Source organism: Accipiter gentilis, chromosome 19, assembly GCF_929443795.1.
Source record: "Accipiter gentilis chromosome 19, bAccGen1.1, whole genome shotgun sequence".
In the NCBI taxonomy this organism is placed as follows: Eukaryota; Metazoa; Chordata; class Aves; order Accipitriformes; family Accipitridae; genus Astur; species Astur gentilis.
Window position 1 is genome coordinate 5,596,731 of NC_064898.1, and position 15,359 is coordinate 5,612,089.

The window sequence follows — 15,359 nt, forward strand, 5'->3', positions numbered from 1 at the left end:
CATCCCAGCATTGGTAATCATTAGAGGACCAGTTGAAGGAGAGGAGGTAAGTTTTAGCAAAACAGAGCTCTTTCTTCATGCTTTTACCTGTTCATGGACTAATCACGTTCTCTGCAATGCATTTTCTGTACTGTGCCTTCAGATTTGTGATAAATTGTGGCATGTGAGCACTAAATGGCAATGGAGAGTAGAGGTGGATGCGTTCTGTTGCATTAACTAGTTTACCACTAGGCTCGACAAGATACATCACGTAAGAGAGATGGAATCATAAGCAGTGAGAGAATTTAATTACAATGATGAATGTAATGCTATGATGGGGTTTAGATGTAGCCACGACATTAGCTGCTTCTAGTGACTTCATTGCTTAGCAACCTCGGCACCAGGCAGCAAGACCCAAAATGCCTTTTTCTGCCCCTAAAGCAGACAGGTATTGAACCTTAACCAGCTGCAGGGTGAGCCCAGGCATCCCACCGGTTCCACAACCCCTTTCCCAGGGAGCAGCTCCACTAAAGCCAAACGAGCCGGGTTTGCAGTTTGGACCCAGCTTTGTATGGTAATGAATGAAGTATGCAATTAAGGAACCCATTTGGTATTTCTTTCCTTCTGGGACAAACCAAAGCGCTGGTGGCTTTGCTCCCAGGTTTTGCTATAAAGCGATTGCAGAAAGCTACTGAAGAGAAGCATTTTAATCAGATTAGAACAGATAAAGAGTATAACCCCTTGGTTATACAATTGAGCTTTCTAATCATATTAGACTTTAATACTGGCATCAGTGCCATATTGGAACAACAATCGCAAAAAGCTACAAGCATAAAATATTACAGATCCTTAAACATATTAGAAAATGTCATCCACAGAAGTTAAAAAAATGTTACCGTGTTTGGGGAAATGTGCCAGCTAAAAAAACCCACAACTCAGGAGCCTGAAGTCCTGTGTACACGTGCAGATTAAATGCAGCACAGCAGAGGCAACTTGACCTTTTTGTTTCTTACTTTTTCATTAATTAAATAGCTTCCCAAACAGCTACTTCTGCCACCACTAATACCCACCGCAGTCCTCATCCACCGAGGTGCAAAGTGCACTTCTTGGCTCTTTTTGCAATCAATTAAAGGGTCCCTCGTTGTGGGACGCGGCAAGAGGTGGCTCCTCTTTCTTTACAGCTCGGGCAGCCCTGGAAAGAAAGAGCTTCAGCTCTGTCACACCTCTGCCATTGCAGCCACTGCTCAGCATCCATCGGTGCTTAAAGCGGGAGAGGACCGGAGCCAAGAGCTGAAGGAAAGGAAAGGGGCTGTGAATGCACATCAAACGCTTGATTTAAGTGGCTCTGTCTTCTGGCATCTATGTGTTTCCACCGACTTGAGTTTCCTCTGTGATTCAGGTTTGTGAGTACAAAGGACCCCGCTCGGGAACGGTGGACTTGTTCTGAAATTCTGCCCGCGGCTGCAAGTCCTGCCCGTACGCCTCCGGGCTGCAGCAGCCTTGAATCACAGCAGGCGATCACGGCTGTCCCTCCTTGAGCGAAACGGCCAAGCAATAATTCAAAACCAAAGGTTTTCCTTTCTTCTTCCCTCCAGCTGGAGTCTCCTCTTCCCACAGGCAGGCTGGAGGAGCTACGCGATTTGTTTCGATTGAATAGAGTCAAGGGAGCAAAGACCTCGAATTTAAACCGCACGGTCCTTTCTGGCCGCGGTGCGAGCGCGGCTGGCAGCTTGGCACGGGGTGACATCCACCAACCCAGCTGGGATGGGAGCCACCACACCGCTGCAGCCCTCATCCAGGGAGTCCAGGTCAGCCGTCCAGCTGGGATGGGTTCTCCGGTGCCCCAGGGCTGAAATTTTATTCTACTGAATAGTCTGCACCCCACAGGGTCTTTCTCATCCTTAGACTAAATAGCGTTCGCCCCCAGATTTTTCTTCTCAAGCTTTCCATCATTTTTTCCGACCTTTTTGCATGTTCCCTGTCCCCCTGCCACGATGCTCGGCTGCTCCCCTACGACCCTTTAAGTGCTGTTTTTTCCAAGGCATTTTCCAGCCCACTAATGCTTCCTCCAGGCTCAGGGTCTCTCTGCATCATCCTCTGACATGTAGCACATGGTCCGCGGGGAGGCCTAAGGGGTATTTTGGGCTCTCCATCGCTGCCGACACCATTGGCGGCGCTGGGGATGCAGCCCGGCACCGGGACAGCTGCTGGGTTTGCTGCTCCCCACCATGGGGGGAAAAAATCACAGCGGGGTCCCGGCGAGGGCCCCCACCTCCAGCACCCACCCCAGCACCCCACAGACCGGTGGTCCCAGGGCGGTGGGAGGAGACCGGTCTCTAACAGCCCGAGAAGTTTGGCTCTTTGTGTTTCTTTGTGATTGACGTCCTGGTAATTATGCACCTTATGAAGATATGCAATGTAATCATACCCTTCTAAAAATGCCTTGGATTAAAAGCTTTTCCTGGGTCTTTAGGTGATGGGCCTGCAATTACAGAAAATGAACTGCATTTTAGCTTTCCATTGAAATTAATAACAGTGGTTCTCCAGTTGACTCCGTGAGTAGTTAATGGAACAAACTGGATGCTTCACTACGATATGGGTTTTAAAGCTATTTGAGAGAAATTCTGTGTTTCAAATAGGAAAATAATTCACACGATGCAAAACCATTTTGTTCGCCTCTTTGTGAAATAATGGCTCTGTGTAGCTTCAAGACGTAACTGTTTATCGATAATGATTTCAATGTGCTCTTCCATCCCTCGCTGCACTTGGGGGGAATGACCTGCAGAGAACTTTGGAAAAAGAAAAACAAGCCAAGGAATTAATGATGCAGAAAAGCGTTCCAGCCTGGCCTGAGCAGCACGACTGGGTTTTACCATAAACCTTGAAAAACAGTTTCGCGTGAGTTCACGCAGGAGCAGAACAGCAAATATTTCGAGACTTGTTGAATTTCAGTTACCCCATCTCCAACTCGGCTCAGTTCAACTGCCGTAAGCGGCAAATTTGGGAGTGCTGCTGGTGGGCTGCAACTGATCTCGGGGTGAGAGCAGCCAGCCCCTCTCCTCCATCCCAGTTAACCTGCCCCGTAGGCAGGGACACAAAGAGCTGACGTGTCTTCTGCTGCATCTGCCTCCTGTCACAGCTCCTCGCCCGCCGCGCAGAGGTGCGTCTAGGGCATCACCCTCCGGCGGAGCAAAAAAGCGAGTGGTCCCTCTTTCCCCAGTGCCTTTTGCAGATGAACTGGGCTGAGGCTGGACCAGGATCCAACTCTGCACCTCCCACGGTGAAACCAGTCCCTCTGCTCCCCTGCACTGGCCACAGTGGTTTTGGACCCTCTGCCTTATTCCTCTATGGACGCCGTTTCGGTGCCCACGTTTTAATCTCCCATCCAGTGAAAACCTTGGCACTGTGAAGCTAAAGCAGAGCGGGCACCGAGTGCCGCCAGCAGCCTGGCACCAGGGCTGGCTCCCGGGTCCCGGTTCATTTAGCAAGGCAGAAAAGACCCCGAGAACACCCCCCTCCTGCCCAAAAAGTCCTCGCCCCGGGCCGTGCCCGTGGGTGCAGGGTCAATCCTCGCTCCCCCACGCTGTGTCCTGCCGTGGGCTGCTCGTGTGTCAGCGGTGCCAGTTTTACTGCCTTTCCCCTGGATGACAGCGTCATCTAAGCTAGTTTCGGTACTTTCTCTGACATCAAAAATAGTTGTATTTTCAGAGCGTCTCTCTCAGCCGGCCAGAGTAACCTGAACTGCAATCTAAAGAAACTGTAAACTGTATTTTGCAAGGAACTTCTTGAATGAAACACTTGCTCCTTTTTTTTTTTTGTCCTCTCTGAAAGCATCTGCCAGAAATCTAGTGAGACCTCAACCATAGAAAAATATTTTTCATCAGCTGAGTCTCCTGGGACTCATCCACTCACAGGAAAATATTCCCTCAGTCAACAGCCACGTACGTGAACCTGTATGGCAGTGACCACCCCAGGACCCCTCTCGGAGGTCGGGTGGCACCGATTTCCAAAAACACGCTCCGAAACCCTAGGCCTGGGCCCAGAGCCACTTGCACCAGCAGCGCTTGCACAAGGACGGGTTTCATCCTGCTTCCCCGCCCGATTGGATGTGGTCAGGAATGAGGGTGCGTAATCAATCAAAACCTCAGGACAGGGAAATTGTAGGTGACTTTCTAGCATATTTTATAGATAATATATTTTTATGACCTATCTATTATGTTTTACCCATATAATTACCCATCTCACTCACTATAAACTACCTGTATGGTATAGGTAACAAATTATAGATAATTACCTCAAAGTTTGCAGCCTTTTGGGTGGCCCAGCATGGGCAAGACTGAATTTCACTTGTTTGTTCTCCTTCCAGACTCGCAGCTCCTCGAGGCACGGCTCTGCTTCCTTACACAGCTGTAAATCAGTCTCAGCTAGGTTAAAAAAAAATAACGCTCATTTTTCCTTTGCTTCTTTCACTCCTAATTCGCCTTCCCCTCACTTTTTAAATAATCTATACTTTTCCCAAACTACCAAGACCTGGGAAGGACTGATCTTGCCACCCTGGACCAGAATTGCTGCTGCAAGCTACAGCCAGGACCGGTGGTTCAACCCCAGGGCAGGCTTTGAGGGCACCCATCAGCTATGCTTCTGTCTACATGTATTTCATTTTATTTCTGTGTCTCGTTATTTTTGTTGGCAAGGAAGGTACGGGGAGGGATTTTTTTTTGATCAGGAGCGGAGTCAATTGAGAAGCATCGCAGAAACATCTTTCAGCAGATGGCTGCTGCTGCACACCCATATTTCATGAGGCAGAAGAAAACTAGCCCCAATTTAACGAAGTCTAATGCATTTGTCTGCTTTTAGAAAACCCTTCGTTTATTGCTCGAATCAGTTAATTCTCTCAGCAAATAGATCGACATCAACTAAGATGTGAGGCTCGCGGCTCATTCTTTGGTTATTATTTAAAAAATGAACAGTCAGATGGACATCGTCCTTGGTTTAGGGTAAATATTTTATCAGCCGCATCCTTCAGACACTGCTCTCCCATTCACAGAAAAGAATAAGGAGCTGCTCACCTGGGCTTGCAAATGTTTTTTTATCAATTGTATGGGTTGCGATGCTGAAATGAAAAACCTGTCGACTTTGCACGAGGGTGGAAGGCTGAGCACAGAGATGCATCTTTGCGATGCAAATTTCCCCTTCATTTAGCGTGATTTTTTGTTATCAAAGAGATAAAAGCTAAGCAGGGAGCAAGGAGCAAAGCTGGCATGTTGTGACAGACACTTGCGAAAAACAGATAAAACGTGCTGTTTCCAGCCTCAGCCGGGTATGTCTGACTGTCACTCGCTGAGTCTCTGGGAGCCTTGAGTATCAGATATTTTAATTATAAATGCTCAATCAAGTCAATATATTTCTCAGTACAGGAGCAGCAGCAGATAAAAAGGATTGTCTTAAAATTCAGCATGCGCAGTGACACCCCCAGAATTGAAAAATAAGACAAGCACACCTTTAAAAAAATAAAAAAATATTTAAAACTCATATATACAAAACAGGAACGGCAAAATAGACCTTCGGAGAGACTGCAGGTAAGCTTCAGCCCAAACTTGGAAAGAAACATAAGCTGGGGAAGTCTGGAAAGACTCAGCTATGTGTAACTACGTTGTACTTTCATACCTTGAAGTAAAACAGGGCTGTAGCTGTGCAAACATGGAGCTACCCGGGACCTTCACGAAGGAGGAGAATTTCACCGGACGGGCGTCTCTCCCGCCGACGGTCTGGATGTGAGGCATGAGGATAGAGATGCTCTGCCCAGGCACAGATTATCTGTCATGTTGATACCTGATGTTTATACCAGGGAGCCTGGGCTCCCTTTCTCCTTAATGGAGAGAAATTGGCACTTTTAGGTGCTGTTCATCTCATCCTAATGTAGTTGTCTGAAATAAATCAGATGACTCACACTGTGGGCATAGCTTTTTTTTTTTTTTTTTTTTTTTTCCCCCTGTCTTGAAAGGGAGCGGGGATGAGCAGGCGAGGTACCGACTTTTGCACAATAGTGTCTGAAGGGAGGTGAGATCAATCCTACCGTAGACAGGAGGAGGACTTTTCCAAATAAATCAGATGTAAAGCCCCTGGGAGAGGCCGAGTCAAGAAAAATTAAGCAACGAAGCTTTCAGCTCCGCTCCTGGGACGCAGGCGGCATCAGGCAACGTTAAGCACATATGGTAAAACATAAAGACGGGGCACCCAAGGGAGTCCCAAGGGTTGGGGTACTCGGGGAGGTCCACGCCGGGGGGGCCATCGCCTCAAGCCATCTCCTGTAAAGTGTTCCTGGGTCGGAAACGATGCGTCTCAGACAAAACCCAGCTTAAAGCTTGTGGTCTGGGGGCTGTCAGGGAAACGCGACCTCTTTAGGGGTAACATCAGGTAACTCGGGAATGAGCCACCCCCCCCACAAAAGCCTGCACCCTTGCTGGCTGTTGGCTGCAGGGAGCTGGGCGGCGATGCCAGCTGGTTTTAGGGCCCCCCCGCCTCGGGGTCCCCAATTTTGCAGAGGGAATACATCCATCCAGCTCATTGTGGGGAGGGCCCATCTCAGCCAACTTCACCCACCCAGAGGCTGAGCATCTCCTCTTACCGTGCCTCCACGAGCAGCAGGGAGGCCGGGAAGGTGATTCCTCTGCCTAATTAGATATTTGCCAGCCCTGGAGGCTTTCGTGCCCCCTAACCCACGAGGGGGTTAGCTGAGGGCCCCCCCTGCGTGGCTAAACCTGCGTGAGGGGGTCCCACCGTCACACCCGAGCGGCAGCGCCGGGACGCGGACTTAAAGGGTGGACGTTTACATCAGGCGTAAGCAGTGGCTGATTTTAATGACGAGTTTAAAATAATGCATTGTTTTGATGATCGTGTTAACTCGTGGTCTCTCAAAGGCGCGTGTTGCCCGATACACCTAAACTGAAGAAATATCAGCTCCTACCTTGGAGATATCCAAAAGCCGTCTGGACATGGTCCTGGGCAACCAGGTAGGTTAAGGTGGCCCCACTTACGCGGGGGGTTGGACCAAATGACCTCCAGAGGTGCCTTCCCACCACAACCCCTTTGTGATTCCGTGAAATCTAGAACTAATGTAAAAATAATACAGAAATTAAGAATGTTCTCAGCGCTTCCCAGCAGAAAGGGGGTGCCCGCAGGGTCATCCACCTCCTACCTGGCTGAACAGGAGCTCCTCACCACCACCACCACTGTTCACCAGCAAGACCAGTACAAAGCCCCTCTCCCCTCCCAGTCTGCCCCTGCTCCCCCGCCACACGATGGGGACGTGGCCACGGTGCTGGGCATCCCTCCATAGCCACCCCACGGCAGCCAGCCTCCCGTCTTACTGCTTCTGCTTGGGTTTTCGTATACGCTACGTACACGCTGGAGAGATATGGACAGTGAAACCTCATCCCTTTCCTTCCCTTCCATTGCTCCGCGTCTCCGCACCTGGCGGGGAAGAGGATGCCGACGTTGGTTAGATACAAAAGTAAAAAGAAAGAAAAGGAGAGGAAGGCAAAGTAATTCTTCCCTGATGGAAAGCTCTCCTGTTTGTTCAGATCATTACCGTATCAGCAAACCCACATAAAAGTACCATTAATGTTAATACTTTCCCAAGACTAATTAGGTTTAAATTGGGTAGAAAATATTGTGCAAATAACTAGTCGTGCATAAAATCCTCGGTGAAGTTTAAACAGGAGTGGCAGAAAACAGGGAAAATAGTTTTTATTAATGCATTTACACCTTCTTAGAATTTCCCTGAATTGTGTTTTACCTTGGCTATAAAAATGAAAACATTTAAATTTCTTTAAAATTACATTTGACTTAATTACAGCCAATCCCTAATACCAGCAAACAACCCATTTTGCCTACTTCCCAGCATAAATAGCCACCAGCCTCATCATTTCATAAAGAGTTGTTTTTCTACATGATGTTCTCTATGTGCAGAATGTTAATAGCTACTATAGCTGAATATGAATAGGCTTTGTAGCTCCACTTGAAATATAGAAAAATGGCCCAGACATTAAAAAAGATAAAAGGGAAAAGGGCAGTAATGAATTTAGAGGAAAATGAACATTAATGGTACTAGCATTACCTCATGTTCCACATAACAAATTATTGGAAATCTGTCAAGCACACCAAATTATCTACTCATCTGCTGTTGTGGGGCCCTTTGGAGCCATCCAAAACCAGCAAAAGCAAGACAATTTAAGCTAATTTTACTATTTATAACAATAGAACAGACCATTAAGATAAATTAATGTCATTATCAAGTTTCTATGAAAATGACAAATACCGCTATTTCAAGCAGCTTTAGAAGCTGTTGACTATAATGAAATCTGCTGTACAGGTACTAAAAAGAAACACTCCAAGTAATTATTTTCTAGTAGCTTGTTTGTTTCCTTCACATTCATTTACTTTCACCACAATTAGTTCTGTACACAATATATGGTAACTAAACAGTCAACACTACGCAGCATTAGGACTAATTGGGCAATTACGATGCAGTTTTCAGCCTTTTAGGTCCTAAAGAGAGCCAGGAGTAAACATTTTAGAGGCAACAATAGTGGCACCGCATCGATTTGCGGGGTTGGAGTTTGAAGGAATACAAAGCAATGCGGGAAATAAAGCCAGGTAAAATGCTTTACACAAAACAGCCCGAAATGAGATGGTTTATTAAATGATCTAATTGCTGAGACTGGACACGGCCGACAGAAGCCAGCCGGGGTTAGGATTTTGGAGCAGGCGGGCTCCCGGGTCGGCAGCGATGGGTGCATCCATCTAACCAACAGCCACTGTGACACCAGGCAGGGCTGGGAAAACGTGCGTGCTGGGAAGATTTATGCATGTTCTTTCATAGCTTCCTCGGCGCCGTACTCCAGGGGTTTCACAGGCACCGTCCCATCCCCTCCCGACTCCCAGCACTGCTGTGCCAGAGAACAAATTATGCAAAAAAAAAGTAATCTTTTCTTACTGCCAGTCTTGACTTTTTGCTTTGGAGGATAAAGAAAATGGAAGTTTCTCATCCCTCCTTCTCTCTACCGCTCATGATTTAGTAGACGAGGCCGGGAAAAATACACACGTACTGCAAACGCGGCAGGGATGCGGCTCGATACGTGAGTAAATTCCAGCCAAAGCGCCGATGTTCAGCTGCATTAACCAAGCACGATGGAGGTGGCCGTGGAAAGCTAGGTGGAGATGTCACGCTTCCCCAGGCCAGCCTGGAGGCTTTTTTCTCCCTGCAGCCCGCTCGCTTGGAGGGCAAGAGGAGGACGAGGGAGCTTAGCATCACTCTTTGAACTCCTTTTCGCCTTCCCCATTTCTGTAGCTGCCAAGCTTTTATCCGCTCCATGTATGCCATTTCGTGCCAGCGACATAATGAAATAATTTGCATATTTGCACATAATTTCCACGCAACCATCTCCAACTTTAAAGCTCTACGGCTGGGGCGCGGGGGTGAGCGTGGGATGGAGGGGGAGCAGCAAAAGTCCTGCATCCCTGCCCGGGGACACGCGAGTTGGGCCGGGAGCCTCCTCCTTGCCTGGAACACAGCTGAGGGCTCCCCAGATTACTGGGATGGAAGCCACAATCCTCCCACCCAGCTCCCTGCCGTGAGGGTAATGCTCTGCAGAGCGAAGGATAGACCGCGTATAGGGATGCCCCACGTCGGTGAAGTCCCAAGGACCTGGGGACGGGGCAAGGTGGTCTCCAGCCCAGGGACTGGTGAGGAAGGTACCAAACCCAGCTGCTGACACAAAGACCCCTCCTCCCGGCCAGGCCCTGTCCTGCACCCGGTGATGCCACCACGGCACGGCGGTATCTTAGACTGGGTGCTGATCGGTTCTGTGCTAACGATAATGAAAGGCAGTTAGTCTCTAAAAGCATTATCACAACATTCATTGCATTTCTGACATTTTATTAGTACTATCAGTCAGGGATTTTATGAAGCGGAGATTTGCTTTTTCCTTAATTAGACATTTATGAGAGAATATCAAACCTGACAATCCATTTAGGAATTTATTACAGAATAAAGAGACTCCAGCTGAAATTCAGCTTTGGTTTATACGCCTGGTTTCGCACTGAATTTAACAGGAGCTGCATCTATTTGCGCCAGCGCATATTTGGCTCAACGTCCTTGCGACAGACTATGCATCCATCAATTTAGGGAAGGCTGAACCATCCACCCGGCTCCCAGCAGCTGGAGATGCTCAGGCTGCGTGGGGATGCACAGGCAAGAGCAAAGGTCCCGTAAGCTCTTGCACCAGAAAGATTTGTTAATGGGTTTTTACAGCAACCTCCTAAGTGAGCCGTACACCCTAAGCTGGACTTCTCAGTCTGCCAAGCCCTACAAAGAAAAGGCTTTTGAATCCCGGAGCCAGATGTGGAGCAGTAGTGAAGGGAGCAGGGCAGCGGGGCTGTGTCCAAGGAGGGATGAGGAATTCAGGAGAAAAGTGGGAAAACATGTCCCTTGGGTGCCTAAAAGGTTCTTGTGGTCCCTGAATATCCAACCAGGGCTGAAAGGGCTATTTTAACCACGCACATTGATGACCCTAACACTGTATCCACTTCTGGCCTCTGCAGTTTTGGAAGGTGCTCAGTATTTAAGAAGTTACCAAAAAAACCCCAGATCAAGACTTGGAGAAAACGCCGCTGTGAAAAACCTGACGAGCTTACGAAGGATGTTTAGAGCTGACCTTGCTACAGTTTGTATGAATTTGTTGAGAGAAAAAACAGGGGTTGCAAAGGGACTGTGTGATATAGAGGAGAAAGTCATAGCAAGAACTAAGGAATGAAGCTGCAGCCACCCAAATTCAGCTTGGAAGCGGAGCAGACCTCCACCGGCTGCTTAACCATTAACTCTCAGTGCCAAAGGCAATAGCCATGGCCAGCTGAAGGCCGGATGCCTGTATTCCCACACAAGTAATTGGGCTCCAGACAGAGGTAAGCAAATTAAATGTAATAGCCTGTGATAGGCAGGCAGTCTGCCCAGGCGATTTGAGGCTCCCTTCTGACCTTAAATACTATGAATTTATGAGAAGGATCTGCAGGCTGAAGAGCTAGCTCAGCGGGGAGCTCACCTGGGCAGGCACGCAAGAGACACGCCAAAAAGGACTGTGATGGAGAAAACGCTTAAAAAACACAACAATGGTGGCTTTGCTGATTTTTTCCAGACTTGTAGCTCTGTAAATAAAATATACCCTGGGAAACTTCTGAGAAACTGGGATTTTTTGCGAGGTCCTCTGCCTGCACAGGAGCGTGGTGCGAGCAGGAAGGGAAAGATTTATCACAGGAGCCAGTTACATCCTTAAATACCAACCTTTCTCATTCCACTACGAACAGATGAAACCCCACGGATATCCACACTCGTCTTTGATAAAGACAGCTCGAGGTCGGCTCCAGCTTCGGCAGCCATGGATGCTGCGCCCACCCTGGGTGCAGAACAGCAGACCCAGCCAGAAAGCGTCAGCCGCTCGCCGGGCGACCAGCCCCACGTCTAGCACCTCCGCTGTTCTGCCGCGGGCCTGGCTGCTTGTGTTTCCTCAATGGATGCTGTTTAGTATCTACTTTGTGTAATAGCAATAAAAATTAACGCTATTTTTGCAAGAAGAGAGCCAAGTAGGGAAAGAAACGTGCTTTTTACATCCTTCATCCTGCCTCTTGCTAAAACTGCTTTTTTTTTTCTGTGTATGTGTGTTAAGGAAAGAGATAAACACACACACAGACAGAGGAAAAGCTGCAGGGATGCTGGTGAGGATACAGAGAAAGGGAGAACTGAGCTTTTTCCCCATTTCTTCACGGTTTAGGCAAGCCCTCCTGCCCCTGCCTGTGCAACCCCAAAAAAGCCCCAGTTCGCCCGGCGGGTCCCTCCGACATGGCATACAGCACAAAAAAATCACGATCAGATTTCCTGTCAATCAAGCTGATGCTTTACAACAGATCTCAGCCTAACTAACCCAGAAAACAACATAGTCACTGGTTTAGGTCGTTCCGGACTTTTCAGAGTTTGGGTTTAAGTTTTCCTTCTACACCCCAGAAGCACAACCTGGGTAGTGATGAAGAAATCCCCTCCTGTCACCCCCGTGAGTATTTTTCCTTTCCCCCTGCTTACAGAGAGAGAGCGCTAAGCCCTGATGTAAGCGTGCTAAGATCAGAGCAATGAGACTGTCTTAAAAGTCTGCGAGCAGCCTGGCACAAAGCACTCCGAGGCGTGGGCTAGCACGGTAATTTAAGCAGCAACAAACCAGAATCCAAAGCGATCAACGCACAGCTTACTGAAAATGGAAGTTTGTAAGCACAGAGACAATACGTTAGTGTACTAGCAAACCAAACACCACCAAACCGATCCCGTTACGTAGTTATTGTCAGACGAATTTCATCAGATCTCTCCATTTTAAGAAACAGATGGATTTCAAGGACTTTTCCACTCAAAGAGGGCAGACGGCAGGAACCTGGTTCAGAGCTGACAAGCAGCTCGCTGCAGTGCTCAGCAACCCGCAGACACGCTGCTAATAGCTGCTTATTACATCTTTCTCCAGGCTGGATGCAGAGACACAGCCTCTTTCACAGGAAAACGATCCAGAGCACAGGGTGTGCCAGGTTGTACCAATGGAAGAGCTGTAGCCTCCTTAATTCTCTCTGAGCATCTCTCCCCCAGGAGAAATCCACCACCATTCCCTTCTGAAGGCAGACAAAAGTGCGTTCCCTTCTATAGCATAGAGTCTATATGAGGGACACGACTACACGTACGCGGGAGAGTCTCAGACATCAGGAGCGGCCGTTGACCCTTCTGTCCCCATCCGCAGCCACATGAAACACTTCTGCAATACCTCGGTGACACCGCCGTGGTACTGAGGCACGTTTCTTGGTATTGCACCGTTGCAACGTCAACGCCGACACCGAGGGTGTTACCACGGGGCAGGAGATCACGGATACCTGCCAACGCGTGGGCATCATCAGAGCGACGGTGGGGTAGTGCTGCGTGAGGGATCCTGGTGTCTGGATGTGGGATATGTGGTAGGACCGTGGGGGACACGGAAGGCATAGCATCTGGTTCTTGGGCTGTAAGCATTTCAAATGTATTTGTATCGTATACATTTCCACGTTGCCACTAACAAGACAGTCAATCCGTATTTCCTCCCAACTCCATCTTCAGCATTTGCTTCTGCTTCTAGTCTGTCCACCAGTTGTGCCAGCAGTCATTTGTGCAACACAGGGTGACCAGGACCACTGTACTTATTCGGATGAAAAATAACTCACCTTTTTGCCAAGTCATTTTTCAACTGTTTGACTCGGCAGTCGCAAAACTGCTCATGCCAGTCCAGCACAGGTGGTAGCATGGTGGGTGGGAATGAAAGGACAGGGAAAGGAGAGGAGAGCGGTGACTGTCTCCCCGTGAGGCCGTGGCTTTGTGGTGAGCAGCAGAGCATCTCTGCCCCTCGCTCCTGCGGCGCATTCCTTTGCCCACCTGGTACCGTGTTACATCTTGGCTCTGGAGCAACCATTTCGCAGCCACGTTGTGAAATGAGTCAAGGCTCTTGGCCTCACCTCTAAAAAAAACCTGCAGAATACTTATTTTTAAACCAGATCAGTTTTTCAGTCACAACTCACAGCACGGACGTAGTTCCTGCACGTTTCAATGGGTGGTATGATACAGCATGGGCTGGAATAAGAGAAATGCAATTTACAGCAGCTGCTGAGACTGCTTCATACAGTAACACCAGTGAGCAGCATAAGTCGGGGCCAAAGTGGGATGTCTGTGTCCACAAAAGACTTAATTTGTCTTAAAGCTCCTCCCTTTTAAGCTCGGCTAGCGCAATCTGTTGAACAGCTAATGATGCAAGCCTTCTTAAAGGAGTATAGGTTTCTTTTAAGATTGATATGATAAAGACAGAGGAAGTATGCAACGTACTTTGTCACACTTTCCTCTGTGATGAAAACTGAAGAGATAAACATGGAATATAAACTGTTTTGTGATGTTGTGGTCCATGACCTTTGTCTCCAAAATTAAGCTCTATAAATAAATAATAAACCAAGTGCCATCAATTAAATTCTGAGAACGAACACTTTATTTGAAGAACACAAGGAATACTTAAATAGATATTTTTAAGCCCTGAGACTACAGGTCTTCGAAGCCTAAGCAAGGCTTTGAGTTCTGAGGAAAGCAGTGGCCCCCCAGGGAAGAGCAGGATGGGGGCGAACACAGCGAACAGCTGCTCAAGTCTGGCTCAGGACCTTGCACTGAGCCCCGCGGAATTATTCCCAAGGTGGGTGTACAGGGAGCAGTGAGAGAATCAGAGAACTGACACACTTTCCCCAGCGGGCCTACCTGCTCACACTGCTGTGCCCTTTCAGGTGAGAAATAAATCACTTTCTCCATTACCAGGTGTACCAGGGTGATGAACTGCACCCCAGAGCCCCAGGTCCACCTGGGGAGCTCACTGCACTCTCCAGCCAGAGCAGTTCATACATCACCTCCGCTGCTGGCCTGAAGGACACAGGCAAGTCTTGACTAAATCATGAAATGGCAGCTTGAATTAAACAGCGATTCACTTTTTTACAGCCCATTAATAGCAAACCATCTCTAATTACAATAATCTGTGGTAATAAATGCCAATTAATATCAGATTTGTCTGGGAGAAAGATAATTTGCTATCTAAAATGAGGGACATGAAATGATTTCGTACACAGGTGCTGCTCAAAGACAGGATTTGGGTTGCACATGGGGACCACCGCAGAAGGTTAGACCAACGCTATCTTTGGCCAGCACAGTTACAGGAGAACGTGACAAATAAAATATCCAGAGTTGCAGCTGCTGTGGATGGAGGTTTGGGACTTTGCGCTGACTACTGGAAAACATGATTTAAAAGCTGGGGCATGTTTCTTAGGGCCTTCTCCAGTCAGGGGCTGAAGCTCTGCAAGTACTGAGATTCCCTGGCTGCCTGGGGGAAAACCCTGGCTCTGTGGAGCATCTTTTCACCCAAAGAATTGCCTCAGATATTTCATTTCTCACTTGCTTGCATCTTACCTCCAGGTACAATGAGGTCAGTAGGAGCTTTGTTTCACCCACTTTCATAAGTACTTTTTCCACTGTGCACAAGGGACTTCGTGCTGTTACTTTTTTTTTTTCCTCCTTCCTCTTTTTTTCCAGAAAGCTTTCACTCGGGTCCCTCATGAAGGCTTTTACAGAAATGGAGCTGTCACAAAAGATCTTCCTATGAGGATTAATAACTAATCTAATCTAAAGTGGTTAAAAGATGTGAAACAAAAGGTGGAAAAGATGAGGCAGTTTTTCACAATGAAGGAAATAACCACTGGGGAGCTGTGCCGGCCAACATTTTCATAAGTTATTTGGACAA